Here is a 13,059-nt window from a genome sequence, read left to right as displayed (position 1 = left end):
GAAGGACTCCTTCAGGTAATATGGCAGAAAAGTTTTTTTTTTTTTCAATGAATCCCAGCGAAATAAGGAGACCAATTTCTCATTGCTCCACACACTGTTGTGCTAGAAATATGTTACTCCTCAATCTATATGTCTATTTTGATCAAGATATTTAGTAAAATTTCCAATGACTTTTAGTGAAAATGAAAAAAAATATAGTAAAGTTGATGTGCAGGATGATTAGGCAGAGCACAGAGTATTTTTAGAGCAGTGAAATTACGCTTGTAATATTTTAATGGTGGACATGTGATGTTAAAATTTTGTCCAAACTCAAAGAACATACAACACCAAGGCAGAACCCTAATATAAAATATGGGTTTTAGATGATAATGGCGTGTCAATATCATTTGATCAACTGTAACAAATGTACTTCCCCTGTGGGGGATGTTGATAATAGGGGCGCAAAGCATGGACAGGAGCAAGACATATATGAAAAATCTCTACTCAATATTGCTCTGGACTGAAAATTCCTCTGTGAAATAAAGCCTCTTACAAGCAAACAAATACGCAAGGATTGATATGCAATCACTTAACGAACTCCTCAGTGCTTTAACTTTTAGTTTATGATTTCCTCGTGGGTCCTGTACTAGTAATGGACCGTGGGATTCCAACTGACCCTATAATTTAAGCATTTCCATAACATTTGTGAGTTTGAGAGATCATTTTGTATTTTTCTTTCAACATTTCACTTATTAAAGACAAATTCCTCTGACTTTATACAAACTCACTTTTCAAGGCACTAGGAAAATTAGGACTTCAAGCTACCACCTAAAAACATGGCTCGCCTAGTACTTCACTGTAAAACCGATCCCACACCTTCTCATTAAATGTTTTGGACCAAAAGTCAAAATAAAGCATATATATCATATTTTTTACCCTCTCCATGAATATTATTTGATCACTTACTTGTGACATAACAACAGGTGCATAAGACGGTGGGAATGGAAGTCCCCCACTATACTTTTCAACTTTATGGCCTAGAGAGAAGTGGACACTATACACTAAAGGTATTTTTAGTAGCTCAGCCATCAGATCACTACACAGTCCAATGGCATCTGCAAAAATGAGATCTAACTTTGATTCTTGTAGTGTTCTTAGAAGTTTCTTGTTCAAAACTGCATTGTCACAGAGCTTTTGAACACTATTAGAAAATTCCGAAAGGAATTCTTGCATTAGTGAAAAATGTGTCCAAAATGAATCTTTTGGCAGATGTGTCTATGTATCAACCAGTTTTTTTAGCAAAACCTCAAAATCATGTTTTGTTTAAGATGCGGAATAAATCTCAAATTTAAAGGCAGATAAGCTTTGTTTGGATCCACAAGAATCCAAGCTGAAGATGTCAGAACACTCGTTTCATGACCTCTCTGGACAAGTCCATCCAGGATTGTCTTCATATCGATCCAATGGCTGTATTCTGTGGGCCACACCAGCACCTTTCCAGCATTCCCAGGGCTAAAGCAACAACTCAGTTGTAACAGCAGAAGTGAAATCCATTTCAGAGACATCCTGGTGGAACAGAATGCTTCCTTTCAAATTGCTGATCCCTTGTACCATTGCTCAGACTTATCTTCAAGGAGAAATCAATGAGGAAGTTAAAATATAACTCCTACAGCTCAAAGTAAATAGATGATATGGACAGTCAGAAAATTTGGATAGCAAGTGGAAAAAGCAAAAGATGGATGACTTTGTATACATGTGTTTAATATCTGTTTGAAGATTAAAAGTGCTGTCATCTCCTAAGTGGTGATGCCCTTGTATGCGTAAGTCAACTGTATTTGAAAGACTGTTAAGAACAGTGGCAAGTGAGAAGGAACTGTGTCTGCAGTCTTCTTAAACCTTAAAGTATTCCATTCAATAGTTCATAGTGTATTCACAGAATAGTGAAATGACCACAGCAATCAATTGAAGATCATTTTCATCATCTATAAATAAACATTTACCCTTTAGACAGAACTCCCTAATCTCTGCCTCCTCCAAGCCTCATTCAACCATTCGTCTAGTGGCTGTCTTTAGATTTGCCTATTCTGAACATTTGCCAGTTAATGGAATCATACAATATGTGGTCTTTTGTGACTGGCTGCTTCATTTGGCATAATGTTTTAAAGGTTCATCCATGTTGTAACATGTCAGGGCTCCATTCCTTTTTATTGGCAAATAATATTCTGTAGTATGGCTATCCCATATATTGTTTGCTTATTTGTAAGTTGATCAACATTTTTTATTCACATTTTCTGGCTGTGATGAATAATATTATTTATCAACATTCATGTGAAAGTTTTCAATGGACATGTTTTCCTTTCTCTTGCTTATATACCTAGAATGAGAATTGCTGCATCATATTGTAGCTCTGTGCTTCACCTTTGAGGGTATGGCATACCATTTTCCAAATTGACTGCACCATTTTGTATTTAAACTAGCAACATATGATGGTTCGAATTTCTCCATATCCTTGCCAACACTTGTTATTTTGTCTAATTATATGTACACTAGTTGGAGTGAAGTCATATCTCATTGTGGTTTGAGTCACATCTCTGATCATATTATGTAAAACACGATTGCATAGGCTTGTTCAAAGTTTGTATATCTTTCTTGGAGTAATATCTATTCAGAACCTTTATTAATTTTTTAATTGGATCATTTGTCCTCTTATTATTCAACGATAAGAGCCTTTGAAAATATATTTTGGATATACGTCCCTTATGGGATATATGATTTGTAAATATATCTTCAATTATGTGGCTTGTCTTTTCCCTTTCTTGATGATGTCCTTTATAGAACAAAGGTTTTAAGTTTTGTTGAAGCCCGTTTTCTCTATTTGTAATTTGCTTGTTGTGCTTTTCATGTCATATGAGAAATAATTGCCAAATTCAATATCAGAATGTTTACCTATGTTTTTCCTTAAGAGTCTTATAGTTTTATTTTTACTTTTAGAATTTTGATCCATTTTGAATCATTCTTGTATGTGGTTTGAGGTAGACGGTCCAACTTCATTCTTTTACTTGTGGATAATCGGTTTGTCTCAAAGAATTTCTTTAGAAGAGTGCTCATTCCTTTGTCAAAAATCAACTGACCATCAATGTGTGAGTATATTTCTGGATTCTAATGTTTATTTTATCGATTTATTTGCTTTTGTGTACGCCTGTATTACACTCTCTTGAGTAGTGTAGTTTGTAGTTGGCTTTGAATTCAATTAGTATAATTCCTCCAACTTTGGTTTTTCCTTCAAGATTTTTTGATGCATTTTAGGTCCCTTGAATATCTAATATGAATTTTAGGAATAGTTTGTCAATTCATGCAAAGAAGTCAGCTGGGATTTTGATAGAGATTGTGTTGAATTTGTATATCCATTTGTGGAGAATTGCCATTACAGAAATACTATGTGTTTTGATCCTAGAATATGAGATGCCTCTCCTTTTATTTAGATCTTTTAAAATACATTTCCACAATGTTCGTGGTTTCCACAGGAAAACTTTTGCAATTTTCTTGTTAAATTTCTTCTTAAGTATGTTTTTTTTTCATTGCTATTGTACAGTCATGAGCTGCATATCGATGTTTCAGTCAATGACGGACTGCCTATACGATGGTGATCCCATAAGATTTTACCATATAGCCTAAGTGTCTGGTTGACTATACCATCTAGGTTTGTGTAAGTACACTCTACGATGTTCTTACAATGTCAAAATTGCATAGGGATGCAATTCTCAGAATGTATACCTTTTATTAAGGGAGTATGACTGTAGTAAAATTGTTTTCTTAATTTCATTTTGGATTTTTCATCGCAATTGTATATTGTATATTTTCTAGTGAAGTCCCAAACATTTTCTGCACATAAAATCATTTCATCTGCCAATAGTGGTAGTTTCACATCTTCCTTTCAAATGTGTATTTCATTTTATGTTCTTGTCATATGTCTTGACTTGAACCTCCAATAAAATGTTGAATAGAAATAACAGTGGACCTCCTTATCTTATTCCTTATCTTAGCAAAGAAAAACATTTCGTGTTTCACCATTCAAGTATGATGTCAGTTGTGGATTTTTTGTAGATACCTTTTACCTATTTGAGGCAGTTTCCCTCTAGTCTTAGTTTACTAATTTCGTTATGAAAGCTATTGGATTTTGTTGAATGATTTTTCTTCATTGATTGAGATGATAATGCAGTTCTTCTCCTTCATTTTATTGGTATTGGTGGATTATATTAATGATTTTTCAGTTGTTCTAGTAACTTTTGCATCCTGGGATAAATTCCAATTTTTCTTCATGTAGAAGCACTTTTGTATATTTCTGATTTTTGTTTTCTCTCATAGTGTCTAGGACATCTGTGTCTAAATTCATAGGAGATATTGGTCTGGGGTGAAGAATTGATATTAATTCTTGGTCAAATTCATCAGTGAAGCCATCTTGGCCTGAGCTTTTCTTTGTAGGTAGTTTTTGATTACTAATTCAATCTTTCATTTATTATTGTTCTATTCAGATTTTCCCTTTCTTGTTGAGTTTATTTAATAGTTGATCTTGTCTGTACCCACTAGTACTGGAGTTTCTTTTCTTTTAATTTAAATTTAATTGATATACAATATCATATTATGTTCATGTGTACCTCATAGTGATTTGATATTTATGTATATTATGAAATGATCATCATGATAAGTCTATTTACCATCTCTCATCATACAAAGTTAATACAATATTACTGATTATATTCCCTATCTGCTCATTACACCCTCATGACATTTTATTATTGTCTTATTATACTTATAATGCTTAAATTTATGATAGAAGTTTATACCTCTTAACCTACTTCACCTATTTTGCCTGCCCGTCAATCCCCTCCCCTCTGGCAACCACCAGCTGTTATCTGTATCCAGGAGTATGTTTCTATTTTGTTTTGTTTGCTCATTTGTTTTGTGTTTTAGATTCTGCATATTATTGAAGTCATATAGTAATTGTCTTTCTCTGTCTGACTTATTTCATTTAGAATAATACACTTTCCCATCCATGTTGTTGCAAATGGCAAAATGTTATTCATTTCTATTCCTGAATAATAGTCATTGCATATATAAATATATATGTACATATATATATATATATATATATATATATATATATATATATATATATATCTCACATCTTTATCCATTCATCTATAAACAGACACTTTGGTTGCTCCATATTTTGGCTATTGTAAATAATGCTGCAGTGAACAAAGGAGTGAATATATCTTTTCAAGTTGATGTTTTCATTTGTTTCGGATGAAAACTTATAAGTAGAATTTCTGGATCATATGGTACTTCTATTTTTAATCTTTTGAGGAACCTTCATACTGTTTTCCATAGTGCCTGCACAAATTTACATTCCCACGAACAATGTACGAGGGTTCCCTGTTTTCCACAGCTTTGCTAATACTTGTTACTTTTTGTCTTTTTGATAATAGCCATTCTTATTGGTGTCAGGTGATGTTTCCTTGTGGTTTTGATCTGATTTGCCTGATGATTAGTGATGTTGAGCATCTTTTCAAGTACCTGTTGGCTGTCTGTATGTTTTTTTGGAAAAATATCTATTTAGGTCCTTTGCCAATTTTTCACTTGAAGTTTTTTTTATGTTAAGTTGTATAAGTACTTTATATATTTTGAATATTAATCCCATATCAAATATATGATTTGCAAATATCTTCTCCTATTCAGTAGGTTGCATTTTTGTTTTGTTGTTGGTTTCCTTAAGTTTAAAAAGCTTTTTAGTTTGATGTAGTTCCATTCATTTATTTTTTTCTTTTATTGCTGTTGCCTAAGAAGACAGGTCCAAAAAATTATTACTAATCTGATGTCAAAGAATGCACTGCCTATGTATTCTTCTAGGGGCTTTTTGGTTTTAGGCTTTACATTCAATTCTTTAATCCATTTTGAATTTATTTTTGTATATGGTGTAGGATAGTAGTCCAGGTTCATTCTTTTGCATCTAGCTGTCCAGTTTTCCTAACACCCTTTGTTAAAACAACTGTCTTTTCTTCAGTTTATTCTTGCCTCCTTTGTGATAGATTAAATGACCACATATGCATGAGCTCATTTTCAGGCTCTCTATTTTCTTCCATTGATCTGTGTCTGCTTTTGTGCCAGTACCATAATTTTGATTCCTATAGCTTTGCAATATAGTTTGAATCTGGCAGTGTGCTACCTCGAGCTTTATTCCTCTTTCTCAAGATTACTTTGGCTATTCCGGGTCATTTGTAATTCCATACAAATTTTAGGATTCTTTGCTGTATTTCTGTGAAGAATGCCATTGGCATTTTGATAGGGATTGCATTGAATCTGTAGATTGCTTTGGGTAGTAATGGCATTTTAATAGTATTAATTCTTCCAATCCATGAGCACCGTATGTCTTTCCATTTATTTGTATCATCTTGTATTAGTTTTATTAATGGCTTATAATTCTTGGTTAAATTTATTCCTAGGTATTTTATTTCTTTAAAAATTATTTTATTAAGGTCATATTGACTTCAAACTTTGTATAAATTTCAGATGTAGGTTATCATACTTGAGTTTCTGTATAGAATGCATCATGTTCAGTATCTATAATCCAGTATTTATCCACCACCATACATATGTGCCCTTTACCACTTTCACCCTCCCCCATCATTTCCCCTCTGGTACCCACTGCCTTTTCTTATCTGTGTGTTTATCTTCCACATATGAATGAAATCATGCAATATTTGTCTTTCTCTCTCTCACTTATTTTACTTAGTATAATACCCTCATGGTCCATCCATGTTGTTGCAAATGGCATGATTTTGTCTTTTTTATGGTTGAGGAGTATTCAATTGTATGGAGATATATACATGCATATGTATGTATATATCTTACATATTCTTTATCCATTCATTCATGATGGGCACTTGGGTTACTTCCAGGTTTGTGCTATTACAAATAATGCTGTAATGAATTATTTGTGCATATATCTTTTTGAATTATTGATTTCGTGTTCTTTCAATAAATACCCAGTAGTGGAATCGCTGGATCATATGGTATTTCTATTCTGAATTTTTTGAGAAATCTTCATACTATTTTCCATAGTGGCTACTTGTTTGCAGTCCCACTAGCAGTTTATGAGGGTTCCCTTTTCTCCACATCCTCTCCAACACGTGTCATTTCTTCTCTTTTTAATTTTAGCCATTATGGCAGGTGTGAGGTGATGTCTCACTGTAGTTTTGATTTGCATTTCCCTAATTGTTAGTGATGTTGAACATCTTTCCATGTGCCTGCTGGCCATCTGTATGTCTTCTTTGGAAAGATGTCTGTTCAAGTCCTGTGTCTTTTTTTTTTTTTTTTTTTTGATCAGGTTGTTCATTTTGTTGTTGTTGAGTTGTATGAATTCTTCATGCAATTGGGAAATTAATCCCTTGTCATAATTATGGCTTGCAAATATTATCTCCTAGTTGGCGGGTTGTCTTCTTGTTTTGTTGATGGATTCTGTTGCCAGGCAGTTTTTTAGTGTCATATGTTTGCTTTGCCTTGTTTCCCTTTCCTGAGTAGACATGGTATATGAAAAATACCACTAAGATCTATGTAAAAGAGCATAGTGCTTATGTTTGCTTCGAGGAGGTTTATGGTGTCAGGTCTTACATCCAACTCTTTAATCCATTTTGAATTAATTTTTGTTTATGGTGCAAGATTAAGGCCTCCTTTCATTCTTTTGCATGTGACTGTCCAGTTTTCCCAGCACCATTTATTGAAGAGCATTTCGTTTGTCTTTTGTGTGTTCTTGGCTTCTTTGACAATGATTAGCTGTCTGTAGATGTGTGGGTCTATTTCTGGGCTCTCAGTTCTCTTCTGTTGATCTGTGTGTCTGTTTTTCTGCCACTCCCTTTATGTTTTGAATACTATAACTTTGTAGCGTACTTTGAATTCAAGAGGGTAATACCTCCAGCTTTGTTCTTTTTCCTCAGGATTGCTTTGGCTATTTGGGGTCTTTTGTTGTTCGATATAAATTGTAGGATTCTTTGTTCTATTTGCACAGAGAATGTCATTGGGATTCTGATTGGGATTGCATTGAATCTGTAGTTTGCTTTAGGTAATATGGACACTTAACTATGTTCATTCTTCCAAATCATAAGCATGGAATATCTAACCATTTCTTTATGTCTTCTTGGATTTCTTTCAACAGTGTCTTATAGTCTTCAGTGTATAGGTCTTTCACATCCTTGGTTACATTTATTCCTAAGTATTTTATCCTTTTTTTGCAGTTGTAAACGGTATTGTATTCTTAACTTCTCTTTCTGCTAGTTCGGTGTTAGTGTATAGAAATGCAACGGATTTTTGTATGTTGATGTTGTATCTGGCAACTTTATTGTTTTTGTTGATCATTCCTAATAGTTTTTTGGTGGATTCTTTAGGGTTTTTCTATATAGAATCATTTCATCTGCAAATCATGAGAGTTTCACGTCTACCTTTCTAATTTGGATCCCTTTTATTTCTTTTTCTTGCCTAATAGCTCTGGCTAGACCTTCCAATACTATTTTAAATAAAAATGACAAGAGTGGGCATCCTTATCTTGTTCTTGTTCTCAGAGCAATGTTCTTCAGTTTTTCTCCATTGACTATCATTTTGGCTGTGGCTTTTTCATATATGGTATTCATTATGTTAGTACTTTCCTTCTATATCTATTTTCTTTAAAGTTTTTATCATAAATGGGCGTTGGATCTTGTCAAATACTTTCTCTGCTTCTAGAGAGATGATCATGTGATTTTTATTCTTCATTTTGTTGATGTGGTGTATCACATTGACTGATTTGTGGATGATGAACCATCCCTGCATCCCTGGAATAAATTCCCCTTGATCATGGCATATGATCCTTGTAATACATCATTGTATTTGATTTGTTAATATTTTGTTGAGGATTTTTGCATTTATGTTCATCAGCAATATTGGTCGGTAATTTCCTTTTTTGTGTTGTCCTTGTCTGTGTTTTGTATCAGGATAATGTTGGCCTTGTAAAATGAGTTAGGAAGTGTCCCATCCTCTTCCATTTTTCAGAATAGTTTGAGAAAGATAGGAATTAAACCTTCTTTGAAAATTTTGTAGCATTCACCAGAGAAGTTGTCTGATCCTGGATTTTTGTTTTCTGGGAGGTTTTTGATTACCATTTCAATCCCCTTCCTTTTTATTTTTCTATTCTGATTCTCCGTTTCTTCTCACTTCAGGTTTGGGAGGTTGTATGATTCTGAGAATTTACCCATTTCTTCCAGGTTATGCAGTTTGTTGGCAAATAGATTTTCATAGTATTCTATTATAACCCTGTGTATTTCTGTGTTGTCCATGTCCATTGCAATTTTTCCTCTTTCATTTCTGGGTTATTTCTTTGAGTGCTATCTCTTTTTTTCTTAGTGTGTCTGGCTAAGAAGTGATCGATTTTATTTATCTTCTTAAAGAACCACGTCTTAGTTTCATTGACCTTTTGTAAATTTTTCTAGTCTCTATTTCTTTAATTTCTACTGCGTTTTTTTTATTTCCTTCCTTCTACTTACTTTAGACTTTATTCTTCTTTTTCTAGCTTTTTTAGGTGTAGGGTGGGCTTGTTTACTTGAGATTTTTCTGGTTTGTTGAGGTAGGCTTCTTTGTTATAAATTTCCCTCTTAGAACTGTTTTTATTGCATCTCATAAGTTTTGGTATGTTATGTTGTCATTTTCATTTGTCTCTGGGTAGTGTTTGATTTCTCCTTTGTTTTCTTCACTGTCCCAACAGTTGTTCAGGAGCATGTTGCATAGTCTTCACGTATTCATGACTTTTCCAGCTTTTTTCTTGCAGTTCATTTCTAGTTTCATAGCATTGTGGTCAGCAAAGATGGTGGGTATGTTTCCCATCTTATGGTCTATCTTTGAGAATATTCCATATGCACTTAAGAATAATGTGTATTCTGTTTTTGGATGGAATGTTATATATATATATATATATATATATATATATATATATATATATATATATATATATATATATCTGCTAACCCTTCTGGTCTAGTGTTTCATTTAGGGCCCCTGTTTCCTTGTTGACTTTCAATCTGGATGACCTAGCCTTTGAAGTAAGTGGGGCGTTACAGTCCCCTACTACTACTGTGTTGTTGTCTATTTCTCCCTAGGTCTGTTAATAGTCACTTTATACACTTTGGTGCTCCTGAGTTAGGTGCATATATCTTAATAAGTGTTATGTCTTCTTGGTGAAATGTTCTTTTTATCATTATGTAATGATTGTCTCTTGTTTCTTTTATTATCTTAAATTTTCTTTGTGTGATATAAGTGTGGAAACTCCTGCTTTCTTTTGCTTGGCATAGTCCTGGAGTATCATTTTCCAGCCCTTCACTCTGAGCCTATGTTTGTCTTTAGAGCTGAAATGTGTTTCCTGGAGTCAGCATATGTTTGAATCTTATTTTTTAATCCTTCACGGAGCACTTTGTCTTTTGATTGGTGAATTCAATCCATTTACATTTACAGTGATTATTTATATACCAGGGCTTAATACTGACATTTTATCTCTCGTTTTCTGGCTCTTCTATATTTCCATTGTTTCTTTTCTGTTGTATTTCTGACTACCATTTCAGTTTGGTGGTTTTCTCTGATGGCTTTCTGAACTTGCTCTTTATTTATGATTTGTGACTCTACTCTGAATTTGGTTTTGTGGTTACCATGAGGTTTGCATAAATGCTCATAGAGATGAGATTGTCCATTTTCTAATAGCCTCTTACTTCATCTTATGAAGATTTTGTCCCTTTCCTCTTCCCATTCTATGTTTTTGTTGTCATGAATTATTGGGGATTTTTGTGAGTTTGTGACCAAATTGAAATGTTTATTGTCATTTTTCATGCTTTCTTTCTTTTGTCTTTTGTTATTATTAAGTTTTGGTAACCTATTCTGATATAGAGCTGCAAATTTCTGATTTTGTCTGCCTATTTTCCTCCTTGCTCAAAGTTTTGTAAACTCTTGCCTTTTTCTTTCAGGTAAGAGGTCTCGTCTCCCTTCACAGTTTCTTGTAAGGCAGATCTAACGGTTAGAAATTCCCTCAGCTTTTGTTTATCTAGTAAAGATTTTATTTCTCCATCATATCCTAAGGATATTTTCACTGGATACAGTATATGTGTATATTTTTTGAGGAAGATGAGCCTGAACTAACACATGCTGTCATTCCTCCTCTTTTTGCTAAGGAAATTTGGCCCTGAGCTGACATCTGTTCCCATCTTTCTCTACTTTATATGGGGGACACCCGCCACAGCATGGCTTGATAAGTGGTGCATAGTTCCACACCCAGGACCCTAACCAGTGAACCCTGGGCCGCCAAAATGATGCACAGACTTAACTGCTATGTGACCAGGCAGGCCCCTGGATAGACTGCTCTTGGCTGATAGTTTTTATCTTCCAGTATTTTGAATATATCATTCCACTCTCTCCTAGCCTATAGTGTTTCTGCTGAGAAATCTGCTGAAAGATTAATGGGGGTTCATTATAGGTTATTTTCTTCTCTCTTACTGCCCTTCATATTTTTTCATTGTGATTGACTTTTGACAGTTTTGGTATTATATGCCTTGGAGAACTCTTTTTGTACTGATGTAGTTAGGAGTTCTATTAGCTTCCTGCACTCGTATATCCAGGTTTCCCCCCCAGGTTTGGGATATTCGCAGCTATTATTTATTTGAATAAGCTCTCTGCTCCATTCTCCCTCTCTTCCTCTGGGACACTTATAATCCTTATGTTACTTTTCCTAACTGAGTCAGATATTTCTTGTTAAATTTCTTCATTTTGTAAAAAAATCTTAATTCTCTCTCCTCTTCTACCAGGACCATTTCTATGTTTCTATCTTCCAGTTCAGTGATTCTCTTCTCAGTAAGATCTGTTCTATTTTTTATGCTTGCTACATTATTTTTAATTTCACTAGTTGTGTTCTTCATCTCCAGAATTTCTGTTTGTTTTTTCCTTTAGAGCTTCATTCTCTCTATTGAACTATGTCTTCTGTTAATTAACATTATTCCTAAGCTCAGTGAACTGTCTTTCAGACTTTTCTTCTAGCTCATTGAGTTTCTTTATGACATCCATTTTGAATTCTTTGTCATTCAGGTTGTAATCTTCTGTGACTTCAAGTTTGATTTCTGGAGAGTTGTCATTCTGCTTCTATTCTGTTATGTTATTGTAGTTCTTCATGGTGCTTGATGAATTGTTCCTTTGCCTGAACTTTTGTGGTAGTAGCCACCTTTCTGATTTGTGTATGGCTTTGGTAACTTTGGTTCTGAGCTGCTTCTGGTTGTGTTTGGCAGCCTTCATTTTCTGCATGCCACTGCCTCTGCTACAGGCATCATCAGTACCCTCCTTGTGTGACTTCTGTCTCTGAGGTTACCAGTGCCTTGCTGCTTTCAATATTGCTCCAATCTCAGGTCTTGCCACTTGGGTCACCAGAGCACTATTGTTGCTTCTGGGGCCCCCTGGGTCTTGTGTTGCACCAGTCATCCTCCAGGGGTTTTCCACAGGCTCAGGTGCTGCTGTCCCATGCACCACCTGCCTTGCTGCTCCTCAGTTATCTGGGGCTTCTGGCAGCACCATTGTTGGGGGCTCTATATTCACAGGTTTCACTATTGCTGTTGGAGGCCCAGGTTTTTTAATGAAGTCCATGCTGGTGTTAGATCCAGTGTTGGGTGCTGCCACTGGGAGCTAGATTTCAGGTTCTGCTGTGGTTCCTGAAGTCTCAGGTTGCAGTTACTTGCCTTGAAGTCTCTTGTCACTGCTGCCCCCTGGTGAGGTTTTTCAGACCTCAAGTTGGGGCATTCACATCTGTTGAGGAAAGTTACACCTTGGATGTAGTCCCCATTGCTGAAAGACTGGTGCCACTGCCATGAGATGGGGAGGGGACCAGGTAGTCTGTTTTTCTCTGTGTCCTAAAGCCTCAGGACATGTGAGCCACCTGCCACTACTGGGAGGTGCATAGGCCACAGCTTCTGGTTGTTGGCATTGGCACATGTGTGCTAATGTTCTGTTCTGAATTCTCAGATTAGGGGA

General features: G+C 34.9%; 1 pseudogene; it reads right to left on the bottom strand.

The window, feature by feature from the left end:
- Positions 1-1,544, bottom strand: part of LOC100066386 (UDP-glucuronosyltransferase 2B31-like) — a 36,531-nt pseudogene extending 34,987 nt beyond the window's left edge.
- Between the last annotated feature and the right edge of the window lie 11,515 nt (positions 1,545-13,059).

The sequence above is a fragment of the Equus caballus genome, chromosome 3 (assembly GCF_041296265.1).
Source record: "Equus caballus isolate H_3958 breed thoroughbred chromosome 3, TB-T2T, whole genome shotgun sequence".
NCBI lineage: Eukaryota > Metazoa > Chordata > Mammalia > Perissodactyla > Equidae > Equus > Equus caballus.
The sequence above is the reverse complement of the archived record's forward strand: the minus strand, read 5'-3'. Positions and strand labels throughout refer to the sequence as shown.